The sequence below is a fragment of the Miscanthus floridulus genome, chromosome 1 (genome assembly GCF_019320115.1).
Source record: "Miscanthus floridulus cultivar M001 chromosome 1, ASM1932011v1, whole genome shotgun sequence".
Classification (NCBI taxonomy): Eukaryota; Viridiplantae; Streptophyta; class Magnoliopsida; order Poales; family Poaceae; genus Miscanthus; species Miscanthus floridulus.
In genome coordinates this window covers 151,587,048-151,602,236 of record NC_089580.1, presented here as the reverse complement: position 1 = coordinate 151,602,236, position 15,189 = coordinate 151,587,048, and the positions used below count along the sequence as shown (strand labels likewise).

Here is a 15,189-nt window from a genome sequence, read left to right as displayed (position 1 = left end):
TCAGGGAGAGGTTGGTTCACTTGTATCCTGCTCTGGGTTGACTGCAACATAAAATTATTTTAGTTAGAAATATAGCTATTGAAAGGCTAAGATGGGCTGGTGACTGACCTCTTGTTCCATATGTGATACCATGGTGGCACTGTGTTGGCTCATCAAAGGAATAGTGGAGTCTGACCACATAACCACCTATACAATAGTGTGCACAAAAATGTCAGTACACAAAGTACCCTTTCACATAGAGCATGGCAAAAAAATTTAATAGACCTGGCTCTGTATTGGCCCATCATCATCCATCTCTTCTGGTTAGCATCCTCCTGGATGGGCTTGTTCTTCTGGTTGGGCATTGCTTGTCTACCTTGGTGGCAGGACACCAGCCTTTCTCAAGGTACATCCCTTTTTATTATGGCCTGCATCTCCACAATATTCGCAGTGCATGGTGACACCATGTTTTGACAATCTTGGACCTTGGGGGCCTTGAAACTCATGTGGCTGCTTCTTTCTGGACTTGGGAGGCCTGCCCACCTTCTTGTCATAAATAGGAGGAAGTATTTCTGTTGCTGCCACCTTGTCCCATGTACTTTTGTCCCTGCATGGTCTTATATGTTGTCCATAAGCAAGTAGGTAGGAAGTAGTGGAGTAGCATTCTGGTAGCACAGATTCAGGTGCAACTCTTTCATGCCTCAGACAAGAAATGGCATGTGCACATGGAATTCCAGTTAGGTCCCATCTTCTGCATTCACACTTTTTCTCCTTGATATCCACAATGAATTGGTAGTCTCTGTCCTAAACCTGGAAAATACCTTCTCCAGAAGGCATAGCATAGCATGTGGATGCCCACTCTATGTTCTTGTTCAGTTTCTTCCTAATCTTGGGACAGGTGTGTCCTAGCCACTCTTCTCCCACCTCCTTCTGCTTTGTATAGTGCCTTGTCATCAGCTGACCCTTGATCTGCTCAAGCATGCTTAGGATGGGCATTTCCCTTGCCTCCAGAATGTATTTGTTAAAAACCTCACACATGTTGTTTAGAAGAACATCACACTTTGGAAAGGTACTAAAAAATGCTCTAGTCCAAGTTTGTGGTGGCATCTTCTCTAGCCATTCATAAGCCTTTTTATCTAGTGTCCTCATCTTATCCATGTTTCTGTTCCACTGAGGAACTGAACTAGATCTAGCACAAGACCAGAGTTGGTTTTTTAGATTCTCACCTTTGAAGTGTTGTTGGAAATTTGAGTATAAGTGCCTCACACAGAATCTGTGCTCTGATTCTGGAAACACCTTTTGCACTGCTGGAATGAGGCCCTGCATAGCAATAAGATGGTTAGAATTGCAGTGCAATTGATTGTGGCACTTGAAATAAATAGATGCAACTAGTGTCGTCATCACCTTTTGTTTGTCTGTCATTATGGTCCAGGGAAAGGTGTTCGCAATACCAAGATCTGTCTTCAATGTCTCTAGAAACCATGTCCAAGATGAAAGTGATTCAACCTCAACGATTCCAAGTGCGATGGGATACATGCAGTCATTGGGGTCTATGCCTACTACAGTAAGAATCTGTCCCCCATACTTAGTTTTTATGTGACAGCCATCCAGAAATATCAGAGGCCTACAAGCAGACAGAAATCCCCTTTTGCAAGCATCTAAGGACAAGTATAGTGTACTGAAGATGTTACCATCAAGTGTCAGAAAGAAAGAGGTACCAGGGTTTGATTTTCTAAGCTCATTGCCATAATCCCATAACAACTTGTACTGCTCCACCTCATCACCCATAACTGTTTGCATGGCCAGCCTTCTAGCTCTTTGCAACTTAGACCGTGATGGAGTTAGGTTCCACTCCTTTTGAACAACCCTTCCAAAGTTTGCTATGCTCATCTTCTTGTCAGCCCTGAATGATTCTAGGTACTTCTCTGCTAGCCACCTGGAGGTGCACCTCTTGACAACCCACTTCCTCTAGCAGTTGTGGGTACCTTGGTAGGTTTTTATGACCATTCCATTTGACCTGTTATCCACTGATCCATACAGCAACCAAGGGCATCCATCTGCACACTGTGCCTTCAACCTCTTCTGCTCATTCCTTGAGAACCAGATGTCCACTCTTTGCTTCACACTATACTCAGTGACAGCCTTCCTAAGTACCTCAACCGATTCAAAGAGCATACCCACCTTGAATATTGGATTGCCCACGTCTTGGTCTCTAAAATTAATGAACCTCAAGCCTCCTTCACCTTCTCCATCTGAGTCTGGCAGCTGCAAATCTTCATCATCAGTTGACATATCATCAACAATACTGTGAATTTGTTTGCCCTTCTGTGCCTTCTTCCCTTTCTGTACCTTCTTGCCTGTGGCAACTCCCTCATCTGGCACTTAGTCATCCACACAATCTTCTGACAAATCATCATCATCCTGATCAATTTCATAGTCTGAGTCATGGAAGTCAGAGTCATCATCAGTCTCACTGGGAGATCTCAGATCACAATAGAACTCTGGAAGTTTTTCACCTTGTTTACTGGGAACTCTGTCAACATTGCGAGGGCTCAGACCCTTGGGCAAGGATGCAATTGGTTTTACAACTAGGTCATCCCAATCTAGCCCACTGATAGTGTCATCATGGTCTAGATACAGAACAAAATTCTTAACCTTGTGCACTAGTGAAGCCATCACAATTGTGTCTGTATCTGTACTAATTTCTCTAAGTCCTTGTTCAAAAGTCAGTCCTGGTAGCAACCAATAGACCTTCATTACTGGATTCCTTGGGTAATGCAACTTAAAGGCTAACTCATCAAACCACTGGGGAGACCATGTAGCTACTTCATAGTGATCGAACCAATTGACCCTTTCATGAGCATAAGCTTTATCAGAACCTTGACCAACAAAGTACCCACCATGGTGAACCTCAACCGTGAATTCTTCATCATCATCACCTATATTATGAACGTACTAACACATCAGAAAAAACTCACTACAAAACCCCAACCCGTCACCTCAAAAAAATCACAAACCCTAACAGCAACAAAATCATGATTTTTCGTATCTAAGCTCAAGCACAGCCAGAGAACAACAATCTACAACCACTGAATCCAAGGATTTGGGCATCGATACAGTACTTACCGTATTGGGGCGGTGCATCCCCTTTTCTACGCAACGTAGCCACCATCTTCTGGATTCTGCGAGATCAGCGTAGGAAGGCGCAAGCGGGAGGCGGATCGGATCCGAACTCGGTGGCGAATCGGCGCCGCTCGCCGACGGCCACCGCTCGCCACGCCCGCTGTCTCTCCTACCCCTTCGAGCTGCACCTCCTTGACGACAAGACGAGTGGGGAACGCAAGCGGGAGGCGGATCAGTTCCGAACTCGGTGGTGAATCGGCGCCGCTCGCCGACGGCCACCGCTCGCCACGCCCGCGGTCTCTCCTACCCCTTCGAGCTGCACCTCCTTGACGACAAGACGAGTGGGGAAAGAACTGGAAGCGGAAAAGTCTAGAGGGGCTGCCTACAATTTTACCCAATGCCCTCCACCCTCACGTGACGAGCAGATGCTTATTGATCCACCCTGGACGCCACATGGACAGCCACGTCGGTTAAAAAACTGGAACAAAGCGGTATGGCCCAGGAATGCGCCACTGACAAAGATGATGGACCCAAAAACCCACTTTCAGAGTTGATGGACCTAAGTGAAACTTCGGTACAAGTTGATGGACTACTGTTGCATTTAACTCTAAAAAAATAACTAATTACACAGTTTGATTATAAATTACGAGACGAATCTTTTGAGCCTAGTTAGGCCATGATTGGACAATAATTGTTAAATACAAACGAAAGTGCTACAGTGTCAAATACTGATTCCTAACCCCAATCTAAACAAGCCTCATCATGCAAGCTGAGAACGCCATGCGGGTCGTAAATGAGGCCGAGCGGCTTCCATGTGCGAATAGCTTCTAGGCTAAGGTCGAGCGTTCGGCGTGCAGGCCATATAGGAGCACGGTGTGTGCCCTAGCAACTTCAAGTTAGTCGTATGTGCTGCAGGCAATGTCCGTGGCCCGTGGGATTGGCAGATCAAAATCAAACGGCATGCTGGCCGCAAGCAGGCTACCATACAACGAGGTCGGCCTACGAGCCGTGTGGAGCAGCAATCAGGCGGCGTGCCGGCGGATCGCACCGGCACCATGCAGTATGCAATCCGTGCGCGCAGGCAGAGCCGGCTAGGAGCGTGCGGGCTGCTTTCGGAGGCACGGTGGCTTGCAGGGAGCCGACCAGCGTCGTGCAGGCTGCGGACTTTACATAGTCCTGCGCGTGCAAGCGCAATAGCTTAAGGGCTGGCCACGTGCAAGTGCAACAGCTAGCCTCGATGAGACTGTACAGCGGCAAAGTGTGCAGCCAATGCGGAGGCCGACTAGTAAGCTTCTTCGTGCTTGCATGCATGGCTTTAATCGTGAGCAATTTGAACGTGACCATGCATGTACTCACCCTTGGTGATTTTTTTTAATTAACCCTAGATTCAACTCTCGTAGATGCAATTTACTATAGATGCTAAAATCATGCGACAAGCAAACAAAAGCATGTGTAAGCACATGATCGTGCATGCTATTATTGCCTGACACGTTCGTCTGTGTACTCTGCCTTTACATTATCTATCTACTACGTATAGAACGTATAGAAGTAATTAGTGCAAAATCCGACTTGATGTTCGGGACAGATGCAATCTACGAGATGCGATTCTTTCATATTTTATAGAGGATGCTAATTTGATTTAGCTCACGTGTCGCGTAGGGCAGTAGTTAGTAAATAAATACTGCATAGGGCGTTTAGCATTGTCCTAGATCTCCCTGCTTGACGATCACAGTGCATGTCGATGCAGTGCAGATTAGTTGCATATGGAGGTAGCAGATCTGTTCTGCTAACAACATCGGGGATGTCGACGTCATCGAAGTAATCGTGGCGGGACGTCGACGGTACAAGCGCCGGCATCGAAGAACGGCGATGGCTTCAATGGCAAGTGGGGCGGGGGGGGGGGGGGGGGGGGGGCTCGAGCCTCCCCTACCCATACCGGAGCAGTGGAACCCTTGTGGAGCCCCCATGAATTTTTAGACAAAGTTCTATATAGTGTAGGGAGGCTGAGACTTAAGATCGAGCAGCAGTGTTGTTCAGCCCCCTGAAATATTTCCTAGATCTGCCGCTGACCGTCGCTAGCTCTTCTTTCCCCTCCTTATCCTCTCAGGTCTTGAGTTTGATCTCCTCTTCCTTCTCCTCCTTGTTCTACACCTCCACCTGATGAGGACATCGCCAAGATGGAGTCGAGGACGACTCCAATTCGAGAAGGGGAGGATGATGAGGACATCGTCACGATGGACACACCGACGCCATGGTCTTCCCCAAGTTGCAATTCGTTCCCAACTCAGCTGTTGCCACGTCGCCCTCGGATTCAGCAGACACGTCATCACTGTTTCGGTCATAACTTTCTCATACGGCATTGAAACGGGCCGTTCTTGGATGCGTTGGAAAGGGGACGACGACGCCATCGTTTTGGATCTGGTCCCAGCTCCAGAAGGTCCATGGATCATTCTGTGTGACCACGGCAAGGTGCTGCGTCACCTATTTGGGCCAACTTGGCCATGTATCGTGTCGGGCCTTAAGCCCAAGTTGTGGGCGCCCAACCCCTGGCCGTCCCCAACCCTAGGTCGAGTCTTAGACTATAAACACAGCCGCCGCCGCTGCTACACAATTGGGTTTTTGTTTAGAGTTTAGTTTTCCATCGAGAAACTGAATCGTTCATTGTAACTGTGGTGACAAATCCTTTTACAGTGATCCAGGGCCCCCGTTCTTGATCTCCTCCACTGTGTCGATTAGTCCTTTGGAACCGAGTTCTTGAATCCTCTATTGATATTCGCGTCATTCATATTTGCAATTTTAGATTGCGTGTTTTACCTTCTTGCTTGTGCTCTTCGATTCGCTTGCAGGAAAAGCCTTCTTGGCGAGGTCAATCAAGTTGTGCTTGGTTGATAACCAACGGAGCAGTGGTGTAACGGTTACAGGGTTCGAATCGCGTCTGATTTGAAGCCGGATCGCCAACGTCGAGATCTCCACAAAATCAAACTTATCGGCTACCTCTCGGAAGATCGGGCCTGTACTTATCAATTGGTATCAGATATTTCAGGTTTACCACGAGGTATAATCTCGTTTGCCTTAGATTCATATTTGTTCATTACCTAGAGTCTACAAAAAACCCAAAAATATTTCAATTTCCGCTGTCCTATCGCCCTTTGTGCCTTTGCAATTTCGTTTCAGATTCGTGTTGTTGAGTTTGTGTCCGTGGTCGAGTCTTGTTGCTAGTTTATGATTGTGTTCGTGGTCGTAGTTCAATCGCCCGTTGCTGTGATTTTTGTTTTCCGCCGCTATCCCATCCACCGTTCCCAAACAACAAGTCAAAGCCACCACATTACTCGACTTGCCCCGCTAGCCGCCTTGTGTAACTTCTCGCCGCCGCGCAAACCCTAGATAGGTTGCCAGCCGCTCTTATTTTACCTGCATCGCAGCCTTCCTTACATCATCAGGCGAATACCTACTGCTGTTAGTCACAGTGACGATCCTGTGATCGGTGTTAGAGTTTAGGGACGCTTTGCCCTAACTGTCGCCGCCGTGTTGTGCCTTCCGGAAAACATACCTTGAGATACCTTCGGTAAAACAGGTATAACTTTTCGCTCGTTTATCAGAAAAATCTGAAATTTTTTCAGTAGCTTCTTGACACCATTTGGAGCTGACCCAAACTCAGCTACGCCCTGTTTGGTTTCATCAGAATTGCCAAAAAAATTCGGGAAAATATAGAAAAAAAATTGTCAAAGTTTTTGCGCGCTTTTCAGAGCACGTGCTGAATTTCTATAGACCACATCCCACCTCAGTTGTAGGTGCCAATTTTTGTGGTTGCATCTTTTGTGATCCTTGTTCAGAGAAAAGTATATAAAAAAATAGTGAAAAAAATAAAAAAAGTTTGTTTCCTACTAGTGCCTTTTGGAAAAATCCGGGAAAAAAGGAGAAGTCCGGGCTATTTGCTTGTTCTGTGAGTTCTTTCGATCGTCCTTTGTTTTTACCTTGTTGCGCTACGTCTCGACACGTCTTAGCCAGCACCTGTGATTTGTACTTTGGATCCGGATTGAACAATCGTTACTCTGCACTCGTTAATTGCTAATCCTTGCTGTCATATTGTGTGCCTATCCATAGCTCCACATATTCTTCTGTCAGCACAGGTTCATTTTGCAACTGTTACCCACGCTCAACAACAGATTGCTTCGCCACTTTGGTTTTGCTCCTGTTTGGCGTGGGTAAGAATACAGGCAAGACGGTGGTAAGCCGCTTGTGATTTTGCATTCCACTTTCACCATCATCACCACCACCACCACTTGTTTCTTTTTAGTTGATGGGGATAATACTTTGGTGTTGTCTTTTTTCTATCTTCTAACCATGGCAGGAACTCCGACGGACTTCAATGAGTGCGTGTCCAAGGGCGAGCTTACAACGTTCATGACTGAACAACGCAATCTTATGACCGAGCTGACGCGCAACGTGAACAATCTGGTCACCCGCATTGAACAGCTTGAGCAACGCCCTCCACCTTATCGTGCTGATGATGAAGATATGGATGCTTTTGGTGATGAAGATGCGTATGCTGACGGTGGTGCCTGTCGCCGCCTCAACTTCAATCGTCGCGGTATGGAAGGTAATAATCATGGTAATAATGATCCTTTTGCTAAAATTAAATTTAGTCTACCTCCTTTTGCTGGTAATGTTGATCCAGAGGCATATTTAGATTGGAAGCTTGCTGTTCAACAAAAATTTGATTCTCATAATGTTCCTGCTGAGCATAGAGTTAGACTTGCTACTAGTGAGTTTACTAATTTTGCTTTGTTCTGGTGGAGTGATCTTTGCAATGCCAATAATGCTGCTGCTGTGCCTCAAACTTGGAATGTTTTAAAGCAACGTATGAAATCTCGTTTTGTTCCTCCTTATTACCAACGTGATTTACGTTTGAAACTACAAACTTTAAAACAAGGTGATAAAGGAGTAGAAGCATACTATCAAGAATTGCTTATTGGTTTAGCACGTTGTGGTATAAATGAAGATGATCATGATGCTAGTGCTAGATTTTTTGGTGGTTTAAACCATGATATACAGAACATACTTGATTACAAAGAATGGCGCAATTTTTCCCAATTGTATCATCTTGCTATTAAGGCAGAACGAGAAGTACAGGGACGCAAACAACACTAGCCTTTCAGGTCTAACAATGGGAGGAATTTTCAGCAGCGTTCCGAGCCGGAGACGCCCAAGCTTCCTGTTGCACCACAGCCATCTACACCTCCATTTTCTTCCGGGGTAAGTAAATTGTCTAATGTGCAGTTTCCACAGCTGAAGAAAGGTGGCACTCCGGGTGCTTCTACTAGCTCCTCCTCGTCCAGCTCTAAAATCATTTGCCACCGATGCAAAGGCATGGGACATGTCATGAAGGATTGCCCCAGTCGTCGCGCTTTCATTGCTACCGAGGATGGATATGTAAGTGCTAGTGATGTTGAAGATGATTTAGCCCTTGCTGCTAACATTGATGCAGATCCCACCGAGGGCGATCAAGACAAGGAGGCCATCACCATTGACTCTGTGGCTGCTGTCGCGGACTACCCTAGCCTTCTTGTGCAGCGTGTGTTGAGTACACATGTGGGACATGAAGAAGAGATGAAGATCCAACGCCACAATTTGTTCCACATGTATCTCATTGTGCAGGGTTGTCGTGTTCTCACTATCATTGATAGCGGGAGTTGCAACAACTTGGTGAGTTCAGATTTGGTTGATAAGCTTGGCTTGACCACACGACAACATTCGTATCCATATAAACTTCAATGGTTCAATAATAGTGGTAAGACTAAGGTAACTAAATCAGCACGCATTAGCTTTTTCACAGGCTCTTATCATGATACTGCTGATTTTGATGTTGTCCCTATGCAAGCTTGCTCCATTTTGTTAGGTCGCCCATGGAAATTTGATAATGATGCTTTACACCATGGTAGAACTAATACATACACTATCATACATAAGGACAAGAAAATTACATTGCTGCCTTTGTCTCCTACGAATATTATTAAACATGCTAATGAGATAAAAAATAAATCTCCAACAGACATTGCTAAACATAATGGGATTAAGTTAAAAGGAGGTGCTTTTCTTGCTACAACTTCTGCTACTACTGAGTTATGTGATAATCCTGATGCACCATGTTATACTATGTTTTGTCAACCTTTTATGTCTGGTGCATTGCCTGCTGTCACTAACCTTTTGCAGGAGTTCGCTGATGATGGGATGGAGTCGAGGACGACTCCAATTCTAGAAGGAGGGGATGATGAGGACATCGTCAAGATGGAGTCGAGGACGACTCTAATTCGAGAAGGGGAGGATGATGAGGACATCGCCACGCTGGACACACCGACGCCATGGTCTTCCCCAAGTTGCAATTCGTTCCCAACTCAGCTGTTGCCACGTCGCCCTCGGATTCAGCAGACACGTCATCACTGTTTCGGTCATAACTTTCTCATACGACATCGAAACGGGCCGTTCTTGGATGCGTTGGAAAGGGGACGACGCCGCCGTCGTTTTGGATCTGGTCCCAGCTCCAGAAGGTCCGTGGATCATTCTGTGTGACCACGACAAGGTGCTGTGTCACCTATTTGGGCCAACTTGGCCATGTATCGTGTCGGGCCTTAAGCCCAAGTTGTGGGCGCCCAACCCCTGGCCGTCCCCAACCCTAGGTCGAGTCTTAGACTATAAACACAGCCACCGCCGCTGCTACACAATTGGGTTTTTGTTTAGAGTTTAGTTTTCCATCGAGAAACTGAATCGTTCATTGTAACTGTGGTGACAAATCCTTTTACAGTGATCCAGGGCCTCCGTTCTTGATCTCCTCCACTGTGTCGATTAGTCCTTTGGAACCGAGTTCTTGAATCCTCTATTGATATTCGCGTCATTCATATTTGCAATTTCAGATTGCGTGTTTTACCTTCTTGCTTGTGCTCTTCGATTCGCTTGCAGGAAAAGCTTTCTTGGCGAGGTCAATCAAGTTATGCTTGGTTGATAACCAACGGAGCAGTGGTGTAACGGTTGCAGGGTTCGAATCGCGTCTGATTTGAAGCCGGATCGCCAACGTCGAGATCTCCACAAAATCGAACTTATCGGCTACCTCTCGGAAGATCGGGCCTGTACTTATCACCACCGCAGACGCGCTGGCATTTATCACCGCTAGAGACGACACCGACGAAGCGATCGTTTGGGTAAGGATATTTTGATCTTTTTACATTGTCTCTTCACGTTGTCTAGCTGGTGTGTCTCGATCTATCACCAAAGTTGGCAAGAAATGAGAAAAACTTCTCTAACTGGTTGCAAAATACGTGTATATTATTCCAATAACGGTTTTTGAAGTAGCAATATTTGTAAGATGGTAGCAAAAAAACAAAATATTTCCTGTAATATGCCTCACACCCAATCGTCACTTTGTTAGTTGCGGGCTGCTGCCGTCGTAGCAACCACTTGGCCTGTACATCGGTACATGGTTTGAATTCAACGGCCTGTGGAGAAACTCAATTTAACCTGTCAAATATTAAATTTATATGGCTAGGACCCACCGGGTTACACGATTTTCCTGGTTGCGCCTGTTGGAGGCTCGGAGAACGCCGTCAAGGCGGCGAAGGCTCTACAGCAACTGGCGGCAGTTAATGACGGGCATGTCAGCATGTGGTTGCATTCGCCGGCGTCAGTCTCGGACGGGATGCGCGAGCGGTCGCCGTCGGCAATGTACGGCTGAAGCGTGAAGGTCCTCATACGTCGCCATCGGCTGCTTGGAAGCAAGGTGTAGTGTAGGCGGCTACAATTGGTGAGGTACTCGGTACACTCTCCCAACACGTGTTCCTGCACGGTGTCCATGGCCGGACCACGTCGGATGAGTTCATCTCCTCTACGCTCGGGATGTCTGCAAGCATTGGCGGATCAGCCCCCCCTGTGAGCCTTAATTCTCGTTTAAATTACTGTAGCATCAAGCATAAATCATCATTAAATTTTCATTATCAATCAACATGTCCATTACTTAGCCCTCTCCTTGATCCCATCCTGAATCCGCCACTGTCTGCAAGGCTAGGAGTTGTTCTCTGATGCTTGCTGTGTTTGCCTGAGTACGTGTCATACGGGTTTGCTCGATTGGTTTTACGGTTCAGCGGTTTAAACCCGGACCATCATGTGGCCTCGCTACCCCGCTCAGGCTCAGACGCGTTCGGTGTTGTCAGTTGCAACCTCAGCCCACTCGCTGCCAGAGGCCACTGACAGCCGAATATGATCCATCTCATCCATGAGCTGCTCGCCCGCATAGTTGGCGTCGGATCTCACTCTCACCCAGGCCACAGGGTCTGGCCCATTGGGTGCCAGGCCCAGCCTCCCTACATGGGAGATTCATGCTACCAATTTTCTATAATTTTAGCCTTTAACTTAAGCTCGTAACTCTATTCATCCAAAAATAATAATTAGACCAGATGAACAGTCATACTTTATAAATTTTAATTAACAATCAGTCAGACTATATGTAAGTTTAGAGTATAAAACTAGTTAAATGTACGTGTGTCTCTGCTGTCTGTGCTTCGGAAAACAATCACGCCATGGTAGTAGATAAGATTTTTCTTGAATGGTCAGCAGGGGAGTCCCCTACCTATTTTTTGTATTTTATATAAATGTGAAAATGTACAAAATTTACAAGGTTTACAAGGCTATGGAAGCCCAAAGAAAAGGGAGGAGGATACATTAGGGGAAAATCTCACACCACCTAATAAGAACATCCCTAATCTTTTTCTTGGACTTGATACGAACCAGACCAAGTTCATCTTTGAAGGCACGTTTCCACTGATTAAGGCTATGAGCTTTACCATCGACCGTTTCTTGTGGTCCATATGACCCAACAGGCACTAATCACAAGCTCTCTGAAGATTTTACTACCAAAGGAAATTCTAGCTTGACAGACCATATCTAGAGGCTCAAGATTAGTGTTCCAGGATATATTAATTGAGTTCCAGCAAGCAGCACTGAAGGGGCAGGTGAAGAACAGATGGAAACATGTTTCTTCTGTGTTGGTACTGCAAATAACACAATTATAGTCATCCAGATGTCTGTTCTTTCTCCTCAACATATTCCTGGTGTTAAGTCTATCCATTAACAGAAGCCAGAAGAAAAATTTATGTTTTCCAAGATTACCAGAGGTCCACATCCACTTGAAGAGGGGAGAAGTCTGCTGCTGTCCAATTAGTAGTCTGTATGCCTTTGAGGAACTATAGGTTGTAGAGCCCCAAATATATTTCCAATGATCCTCAGAATTCATGTCCCAACTGAAATCTTGAAAAAGTGCCTGCATTGCCTCAAGCTGAGCTGAAGCCTGTGGTGAGAGTGGGAGGAAAAAAGCCACAACAGTATCTTTATCTAACTGAAATCTGATAGAGCACTTTGGCTTTCTTACAAAACTGAACAATTCAGGAAATTTGTCTTTTAACAGACCATCTGACCATTCATCTTGCCAAAGCATAACCGAGTTACCTTGTGAAGGTACACACTTGGTAAGTCTTCTGAAATCATCTGTTAATTTGAGGAGATCCTTCCAACAAAAAGATCCAGTGGGGCTTAGTATTTGCTCCAAGTAAGACTTACCCAGGGAATATTGGCATGATTGTAAAATTTGTCCAAGAATTTTAGAAGCAGTGCTGAGTTCTGAGCTCTGAGATCAATGATTCCTAAACCACCATCCTCTTTGGGTTTGCAAGCTAAATCCCAAGCTGCTAAACATGATCCTTTTCTGTTGATATCCCCCCCACTCCAAAGGCAATGTTTTCTATACATGTCAATCTGCTGTATCAGTGGAGGAGGGATTTGAAGAGTGCACATACAAAAGGTGGGGAGGGCAGAAAAAAAACAGAGTTAACTAATATCAGTCTACCCTGGTAAGAAAGCATTTTGCTGATACCACTGAGTCTTCTTTCATTTCTACAAATGAGAGGGCTGAAGTCTTGTACAGATGGTCTTGTAGTACCAAGAGGTAGCCCCAGGTAGGTGAAGGGCATTGTCCCAATCTTACAGCCAAAGGTTTTTTTTTTCTCGAACATGCTGTGTAGCACGTATTTCATTAAGAGTAAGTAGACAACACAAAACCAAATAACAAACGGCTCTGCTGAGTTTCTTGTAGTACCAAGAGGTAGCCCGAGGTAGGTGAAGGGCATTGTCCCAATCTTACAGCCAAAGGTGTTTACTAGATGTTGAGTTTCTTTTGCATTCATGTTGATTGGTACTAAAAAAAGATTTTTGAAAGTTTACCTTGAGTCCATAGCTGTCAGAGAAAGATCTCAGAAGGCCTTTAAAGTTGAATAGCACTCTAGCTTTAGCTGGCAAGATCAACAAGGTGTCATCAGCATATTGTACAATAGGGTAATCTCCACCAAAGTCCTCACTAAGAGGATGTTTCATGACTCCCATCTGCCAAGTTTTATTAACAATGGTTTGTAGAAAGTCTGCAGCCGAGAATTGTGGCTGTGTGCTTGTTTTGCATTGGTTGCTTCCACGCCAGCGAGGAGACGTGGCCACGTACGCGTCATGCATTCTCCCCGCTCCAACACATTGTTTATGCGTACAGTGCATAGAAACGCGATCCAAACAGTCTCAAGTTTAGAGTCTGTCACTCTGTCTATTCCACAATCAGATGTTTTTTTTTCCGGTTTCCACATCCGATTTTTTTTAACCGTACGATGAAGATCACCTCCAGTCTCCTTTTGCCTACAGACGTCACCGCAGAATTCGCCCCCGCCGCCGCCCTCCACCCCGTGGCCACGAAGCTCCGGCCATGCCCTACCGCGCCCGTGGCGGCCACTCTCTTCCCTTCCCCCCGCCTCTGGCCGCCGGCCGCACTCCCCCGCCCAAACCTAGCCCGGTCGCCACTACCACCGCCAGTGCTCCTAAACCACCTGGCCACCATTTCCACCACCTGGCCTGCCTGCCTCCCACTGGCCGACCCCTTCTATACCCGCCGGAGTTGGGGAAGAAAGAGGGTGGGGCGGGCGCACGGGCACAGGCGATGTTCGCCGGAGTTGGAGAAGAAGGAGGTGTGGCGGGCATCGGGCCCGGGCCCGGACGTCGGTCGCCGGAGTTGGGGAAGGAGAAGAGGTGGGGCAGAGGCATCGGGCGTGGGCAAAGAAAAAGCGTGTGTCGGAAGTAGCTAAAACACTCAGCTGTGTTATAGCTTTTCCGTAAGTTTAGCTAAGTTTATAGAAGATATTATCTATATTTATGTCTTCATTTAGATTTATTATGAAAATATATTTTATAATTAATCTAATAATACTTATTATGCACTATAAATATTAATATTTATATATATATTTAGTTAAAATTAAGAACCTTTAACTTTTTGGGAAATGAGATTTACATTTTTTTTTGACAGCGGGAGTGCTTACAGGAAACGTTGCACGTTGCGTCACGTCTTGTAACGTCTAAACAAAAAATCTCGTATAGAAGTAAGCGGTAGTACGTCCGAATGTGCGCCTACCGTTTTTCCCCTTCCGCGGGAGGAATAGCTATAGTCCGCTATGATTTTCACCTTTTTCTACTTCCTTCCAAAGAATACTACATTTCCGGTTATTGCTGAGTTTAAAAAATATTTAATGAAATCTTTATAGAAATATACTAATGATATCAAAATAATATCATTAAGTTAATTATGAAATATTTTTTTTTACTTTATACTCCTCAAATGACACTCTCAAATCATTCAATGATGTATAAATTCTTACCGAGGCATAGCAATGTTTTGCCTTCTTTTGTTTTCTCATACTTTAAAAAGATTTATGTGGAGTTTTAGGTGGGGATAAACAATATAACATACTTGTATTGCATATGTTGTAAAATCAAATCGAGGATCCAAGTAGAGAAGTGACATACTCTTAGATCAAGATGTGTATGTGTGTGGAAAAAAGTAAACCAAAACTATACTCCTTTTGTAGATATGATATCTCTCTATATCTTATTATTTTAAAACATGGCTATCGTTCTCTTTTTTTCAATACATGAGCCTTCGTGTGTTTATCATTTTTTTTCTTTTCATCTTTTTTTTGTATATATGGACCTTCATGTGTCCATATTTTTTTA

The 15,189-nt window shown here is 45.3% G+C and overlaps 1 pseudogene; it reads right to left on the bottom strand.

Annotated features, from left to right (window-relative positions):
* Positions 1-351: 351 nt before the first annotated feature.
* On the bottom strand, positions 352-1,434 carry LOC136465500 (uncharacterized; annotated as a pseudogene).
* Positions 1,435-15,189: the final 13,755 nt, after the last annotated feature.